This window comes from Hemicordylus capensis, chromosome 4 (genome assembly GCF_027244095.1).
Source record: "Hemicordylus capensis ecotype Gifberg chromosome 4, rHemCap1.1.pri, whole genome shotgun sequence".
Taxonomy (NCBI): domain Eukaryota; kingdom Metazoa; phylum Chordata; class Lepidosauria; order Squamata; family Cordylidae; genus Hemicordylus; species Hemicordylus capensis.
This window is the reverse complement of record NC_069660.1, coordinates 248,505,716-248,513,574: the sequence shown is the minus strand read 5'-3', so window position 1 is coordinate 248,513,574 and position 7,859 is coordinate 248,505,716. Positions and strand designations below refer to the sequence as shown.

Genomic DNA, 7,859 nt, shown 5'->3' with positions numbered 1-7,859 from the left:
AGACTTAGAACAAACAGATTTTCAAAAGAGTTTAATGTATCAATAAAATTATCTTGGACAGTGTTTCATACAGTGGTCATATCCACCACACCATTAGCATGCAATTCATTCTCTGCCACAAACAACATGCCCAAAATAGACTGTTGTAGTGCTCTAGTATTGTGTTTCTGATCCTTTATTAAATGCTTCCTATTACAATACTTTAAAGATATTCCACTATTTAAAATACATTTCAAGGTCAATTCACACATTCAAGTCCATCCCTTAATGAATGAAGTGACATATAGTAGCTTGCATGTATGAAAGAACCATCCTGGGGGGCAGGGAGGAACACCAGATAGGCACATGAAGCTGCTTACTATGATGACAACAATGATGAATATATACCACCTAATGGTGAAGCAGGAAAGCAACCTGCCTAGAGAGCAAGAGGCTGTTGGTTCGAATCCCCACTGGTGTGTTTCCCATTTTCTCGGAAAATCTTTTATCGGGCAGCAGGGATATAGGAAGGTGCTGAAAGGCATCATCTCATACTGCATGGGAGAAGGCAATGGTAAACCACTCCTGTGTTCTACCAAGAAAACCACATGGCTCTGTGGTCACCAGGAGTCAACACTGATTCAGTGGCACAACCTTTCCTTTCCAACAAAAGTTCCCAAAGTGGTTTACATAGAGAAATAAAAATAAATAAATTTGGCTCCCAATCTAAAAAGAAACACAAGATAGAAACCAGCAACAGTCACTGGAGGGATGCTCTGCTGGGGTTGGAAAGGGCCTCCTCATGCTCAATAAAGATCACCACTTTACAATCCTCTCCTTGTTGCTGGGTGGCCGGATCAGCCGCCCAAATGATTCCTGGCTTCTGCCAGTAGCTCAGAGGGTCGGGATGCTGGGACATGTCATCGCCCCACCTCCCAGGACTCCCATAATGCACTGCACAAGTGCACGGTGCTTCATGGGGAGCCACACTTCCCTTCCCGAAGCCAGCCGAGAGCCCCAGTAAAAAATAGTAAAAAACCCTATCATAGAAGAGGGTGGCTCTGGAGGCAGGTTTGCTGCCAAGGCACCACCAGGATCGGGCACGATCCCAGTGGTACACACACGCAGGCAAAACCAGGCTGAGCTTCCTTAGCCCGGTTTTGCCTGCATGTGTGAATAGCTTCATAGTCTCTCCCCTACTTCACTTCACACCACCTCAAATCGAGTCCTCTCACACATTCAGCTGTGAGGCATCAAGTGCTGAGTAATTAAGCAAGGTATGTGCATCTCTGAACAAGCTTTACAGATTTCAACTAAGCTCCGTAGGAAGTCACTATTTTAGATGACTTGGCATTAGTAGTCAATAAAAAGAACCTTGTTCAAAAACAGAACCCAACAGAACAGAATATTATTTGACATCTAATACCGGTTAGTGTTCCTCAATATCACTTTGAATTTGGTATCGATTTGCATTGACCATGAGTCTTACAATATATCCAGTTTGTTTCAACTACCTATTCAAGGTGGTCATTCACAATGCTAAAACAATAAAACAAAGCCCCACAGTCTAAAACCACAGAAATCATGGGTTTCCAGTAAAATAGCAAACAAAAAGAAGCTGCAGACTACACCAAGCAGTCCTGGCATGAATTAAAACATTGCCAAACACCTGGTGAAACAGATAGGCTTTTACTACCTCCTAAAGCCATAGAAGGATGTTGCTAAGTAAATTTCTTTTGGCAGAGCATTCCACAGCAATTACTGGAAATGTTCTATTTTCACACCTGTGCAGGTTTTACCTCTCAGGTGGAGAACACTGTGAGCAGGACTTCATCAGATTCTCACAAAGGGTGGGTGCCCACATTGTTTTCTGTCCATGCCACAGAAGCTGATTATGTACATTGGGCCAGGGTCTGAACCCAGAGTTGGCGTTTGTTGCAGCAAATGGACTCATTAAATATCTTTTGCTTAACGAAATTAACAGTGAAATCCTAATCAGAAGCAAGTTCTGCTGAGTTCATTCAGACGAAGGAAAGGAAAGGAAAGGAAATGTTGTGCCGTTGCGTCGGTGTGTCGACTCCTGGTGACCACAGAGCCATGTGGTTTTCTTGATAGAATACAGGAGGGGGTTACCATTGCCTCGTCCTGCACAGTATGAGATGATGCCTTTCAGCACCTTCCTATACTGCTGCTGCCCGATATAGGAGTTTCCCATATTCTGGGAAATACACCAGTGGAGATTCAAACTAATAGCCTCCTGCTCTCTAGGCAGGTTGCTTTCCCACTGCACCATTAAGTGGCCTCATTCAGACAAACTCCCCTTTAAAAATGCTTAAGATTGTGTCCTCAATCATTACCTCTCCATGTGGCATTTAAAAGTATTGGAAGAATACCCTCTCTTATCTTACTTTAGTACACCAGAATTGTTTCTATTTTACTTTAGATATTGTGGTCTAATCCAGATATGCTCTCACATGACAGCAGATAGAACATTCCAGCAGCCACTGCTGGTGAAAGGGAATTTACCTCTACCTACTGAATGGATAAGCAATATAATCAGTTTTTATAATCTTCATTTAAAAGAGATGGCATCTACATTCAGTTCATCTCCTGGCCAGCAAGGCATGCACCTCAGATACTGATTTCCCCTATTCCAACAGCAGCTACTTTCTCATCCATGCATAATCACTAGATTATATGTATGATTCTTCTTGCTGGATTTGGGGCAACAAGGAGCTGTCTAGAAAAAGTTAAGCCCACAGCTCTCTTTGGAAAGAGCCCTGCTGGAGCAGACCAAAAGCCATGTTTTCAACAGTGACCAGCCAATGTCTTGGAAGTCACAAGCATGGCAAGAAAGCAACAGGACTCCAATGTTATTGCCTCCCAAAAGCATCCTGCCACTCTGAACACTGAGGTTCCATTTAGTCATCATGTCTGAAAGGCATAAATAGACCTATTCTCTGTGATTTTCTTTAACACTATGGTCATTGCCATGTCTTATGAGCAAATTCCATATTAATTCTACAATGTGTAAGGAAATATCCTTTTTGGGTCTGTCCTGATGTTTGACTAGCTCTGTTGGGATTTTTTGCCCCAGTGTGCATCTCTTTTCACTTACTTACACTAAACCTAATTCACTGTTTGTTTGTTTGCTTGCTTGCTTGCTTGCTTGCTTGCTTGCTTGCTTGCTTGCAGACATTCACAATTTGGAGAGATCTTTCTGGAGCTCTTCATACTCTGCTTGGGCTTTCATCACCCTGAATTAATTTCTATTATTGTGAATAAGTTGATGCCATCCACAAACCTGGCCACTTCAACAGGGTGAAGAAGACCCCTGGTTCCCAATAATTTATGAAAAATAATACTGGATTCTTGGGAGTTTTCACTGCTTACTTTCATCCATTGTGAAAACTGCCTAGTACTCCTATCTTCTGCCTTCTGTTCTTTTACTAGTTACTGGTCCATAAGAGGACCCATCCTTTTATTGCATGACTGCAATCTTTTCTTAAAAGCTTGTGATGAGGACTCTGTCAATGACTTTAAAAACAAAACCAAGAAAATTCCAAATTTAATTTTCAAAATTAACTAGAAAATTTTAATTTTCCAAAATAGGAAAATTAAGTCATTTAAGTCATTATTCCAAAATTATAGAGAGTGTACAAAGTGTGTGTGTGTGTGTGTGTGTGTGTGTACAAAATGTGAGGAGTCCATCTGGGATGCACTGAACAGCTGGACATTTGTTTGTGTATGTTTTGAATGGATCCCAGTGTTTAAAGAAACAATCTGAAGTAAGTCTGACAAGAGACTCTTGGTTGTTGTGTCAGTTTGTCAATTAATGTTCCATGTTGTTCAGGGGTTGTCAGTGGCAGAAGTTTCTAGTAAAGTGCAAGTGCCATCCTGGCTTCCGCCTGCTGTTACACTTTTTAGCAAACCCCTTCACCATTTGCATGTATTCAGAACAAAGCTAGCATTGGATCAGGCTGTATTTCAAAATCAGCCAACACTGTAATCTCCGCAAAGATTGCCTCCCAATATGTCTGAACTTGGGCACAAGTCCAGAACATGTAGAACAAGGTTCCCACTTCACATCTCCTCCAGCAGTTAGGACAAAGGTTGTTATAGATTTTGCTTTGTTACAAGGGTGCCAGTTGCCAGAAATTGTGCCAACAATGCATAATCTCCAAAGGGATTTCTCTCACATTAGCAGAGACCATTTTGTGGTAAATAATTCCATGTTGCAAATCGCAGGTTGTTGGAAGTGATATGTTCTAAATGAGATTACCCATGTGACTTATAGTCCCATAAGGGATGTGTTTTCGCAAGTTATTAATAAAATGTACATTTTGTGGGGGAGAAAGGTGATGTTTTTGCTTTGCAACCACTCCATTAAGAGTCCTAGAGCTTGCAACTTCACAGTTAGAGTAGAGATGAGTTGGGGTATCTGAAGAAAACTGAAACCAGTATCTAGTTTTTTTTTCCACTGAGGCAAGGCTAGTTTCAGGCCAAAGGTTCTTATACTCTACCTCAGGCCTGCTCAACTTCAGCCCTCCTGCAGATTTTGGCCTTACAACTCCCATAATCCCTGGCTATTGGCCACTGTGGCTGGGGATTATGGGAGTTGTAGTCCAAAAACAGTTGGGGGGAGGTAAAGTTGAGCAGGCCTGCTCTACCTGTTTAGGAAGCAAGCCAATGACTGGTTTTACTGAGTGGGACAAAGCTAGCACTACAGAGCTCCAGTGCTGCTGCAGTGCAGTGACTTACCACAAGGGGCAGCAGTATATGGCGCCTGGGCCTAGGCAGAACCTGATGGAGCCTGACAGCAGTATATTGAGCTTTATCCTGACAGAACCATGCCGATTTTCCGTCACCAAAGCTGAGTAACTTGGAACTTTCAAGGGTAATTTATAGCCAGTCAGTCTTGTGACCATACTTAGAATGTGATGCACTAGATTTTGACTTTGGGCTATTCAGCCACATATGCAAATAGGTGTCTTTCAAGCTATACTTTTGCCAGCAGCAATTACAGTCAAGACCTGCAATTTTTCTCAGCCGCCAGGGGGTAAAATACCATTAGATGTCACTCTAAAGTAAGCTTCCATCAAAGTTACACATGTAGAAAGTATTAACCCTTCCATTTACACAATGTTCCAACAGTCACCACCCAGCCTTTCTGAGTTCTCTCTATTATTGAGCAATATAATGGACATTTCTGTGGATATATGCTTCAGTGCATATATCCACAGAACTTGCTTCTCAGCCATGGGATATCTTGCTAACTGGCAAACTGAATTAAAGACAATCTAGCGCATTCTCGTCCAGTGGTAATGAATAAAGCAACCATGATTCTTCCCCTCCCAAAATATTTGAACCCAACCAGTGAGCAATTCTGCCATTTTGAAAAATCACCCATGTTCCCTTCATTGAAGTCTTTCACATACTCTAGCAGCTAAAGATATAAATCCCTAATGTGAGTCTCATAATGAGACTTTCACTGCAAATTTTCAGTAGTGATGTCATAACTTTATCCCCCTGCACTGAATTTATTTATTTATCATATTTATATAGATCCTCATATGTATATCTCTAGGTGGTGCATACAATTTAAAACAACACATATAAAACATAGTAAAAACAATTAAAACAATCCCACAGAATTAAAAGTTAAAACAATTTCATAGGATAAAAACAAACAGTTAAGATTTAATTTCAGTTAAAAGCCTGAAAAAATAGGTGTGTCTTGAGAGACTTTCTAAAAGCAATCAGAGACGGAGATGCTCTTATTTTGACAGAGAACATATTCCAAAGCTTCAGGGCAGCCACAGAGAAGGCCCAGTCCTGAGTCACCACCAAACAAGCCAGTGGCAACCATAACCGGACCTCCTCAGATGATCTTAATATCGGCAGGGTTCATGACAAAGAAGGCACTCTCTTAAGTATCCTGGACCCAAGCCATTCAGGGCTTTATTTACCAACACTTTGTATTTCACCCGGAAACATATTGGCAGCCAGTGCAGTTCTTTCAAAGCCAGCGTTATGTGGTCCCTTCATGTTGTCCCAAATACCAGACTGGCTGCATCATTCTGAACCAATTGTAGTTTCTGGACTATGTACAAAAGCAGCCCCACATAGAGTGCACCATAGTAGTCGAGCATGGAGGTCATTAGCATATGCACCACTGTTTTAAGATCATTTACCTCCAGAAATGGGTGTAGCTGACATCCGTGGAAGCTGATAAAAAGAGCTCCTGGCCACCACCTCAACCTGAGAAACCAGAGAGAGTTTTAGATCCAGGAGCACTCCCAAGTTACATATCTGATATTTTAGGGGGAGTATAGCCCCATCGAGATCAGGCAGATCTAAACCATCTCTCGGGTCCAGATCCCCAACAACCAGTACCTGTCTGTCATATATGACAGTATCATAGCTCTATCAGTGTACAATAGCTCTATCATTTTGTGCGCACACATTCATTTTTGCTGCCCCACTATTGTATTTGGATAAACTGTTCTCTGAAATACTACAAAACTTTGCCAAACCTTTTTTTCCAAACATAGCATATTGGGACAGAAAAAAACAAATCTGTGCTGCCCATGGGCAATGACAGTTCTAGCATGCCACCTCCTGAAGACCTTTGACTTACCCTGAATCTTGGTGTATTTAGAAATAAGGGGATTTTGCTAGACTGTACAGCAGAATTTATTTATCATTTCCCAAATACATATCCTTCTAATTATCTTCAAAGCTCTTTAGACATCTTAGAATAACTGTAGCTTAAAAGAAAGTCTTCTCTGTCTGAAAAGCTCATGCAGTTCGTATAGCTTTCCTCAGCTTTTCTATCGGAGACAAATGTGATTTGTTTCCTCAGTAAAGCCTCTGTTCTCGTTATTCTGTTTGTTTTTCACAGAAACAATATACATGCTGCTACAATTTTTCTCTGTTGAAGAATAAAATAATATATAGTGTCAAGTGGTATTCTCTTGATGTCAGCATAACGTCCATACAGTGGTTAAACCAAACCCATCTCCATAGCTGTACTTACTTGAAAAGAACTATGTTAGGTTTTGCTGTACAGTAAGCCTTTTCCATTACCTTCTCTCTTTCTCACATGTGCATTAGAACATTAAAAAGCAGAGGCGTGTGTATTACTCTAACAAGTCTCAGAGCATGGATCTGTTCTGAAGATGTATTGCAGCAATACTCCAGCAAAGTGAGATGCCAATAATGGAGCAGGAGAAGTCTATGATCAGCTATATTACTCACAGCCAGATACTCATGAGAGGAAGAGTGCAGGTGCAGCTACAATGGGGTATACTTCGAAGATGAAACTCAGACCATGTACAGATGGAATAAGGCTTTGCCAGGAAACCATGGAAAGCTGATATATAAATAGTAAAACAGCAATTTCTAGAAAATATATTTGACACACAGCTGCCGGAGCTGCATTTTGTGTAACAGGGCTCATGAAGTGAAAAGTGTCACTATTAGTTATACTATATCAAACTGGTCAAACATAATTTTTAGCTGAAATAAAGCAATTCTATTTCCTGGAAATATTGTATATTAGAGGCATTTGTCAATAGGCAATTTGGATAAATAGTGGTGAGCAAGGCACCCATCCATGCCAACGATTTCGGGCCAATTCAGGGATCTTTGGTGAGTAGCATCCATTCCCCACAATATTTGTATAAGAATTTCACATGGGAATCTTGTCACGCATGCAGAATGTTGCCATGGTTCCTGAAAAGCAAAGCAGTCCATAGATAGATAGATAGATAGATAGATAGATAGATAGATAGATAGATAGATAGATAGATAGATAGATAGATGAAAGAAAGTGGCCCATAAGACCAAGAAGTAAATCAGCTTAACTGATATTCCAG

General features: G+C 41.0%; 1 long non-coding RNA gene across 1 annotated transcript; it reads left to right on the top strand.

Moving 5' to 3' along the window:
- The first annotated feature begins 4,742 nt into the window (after positions 1–4,742).
- Positions 4,743–7,530, top strand: LOC128324771 (uncharacterized). Its single transcript, XR_008307088.1, has 2 exons — positions 4,743–4,876; positions 7,096–7,530. It is a non-coding gene; the product is annotated as an uncharacterized LOC128324771 (long non-coding RNA).
- Positions 7,531–7,859: the final 329 nt, after the last annotated feature.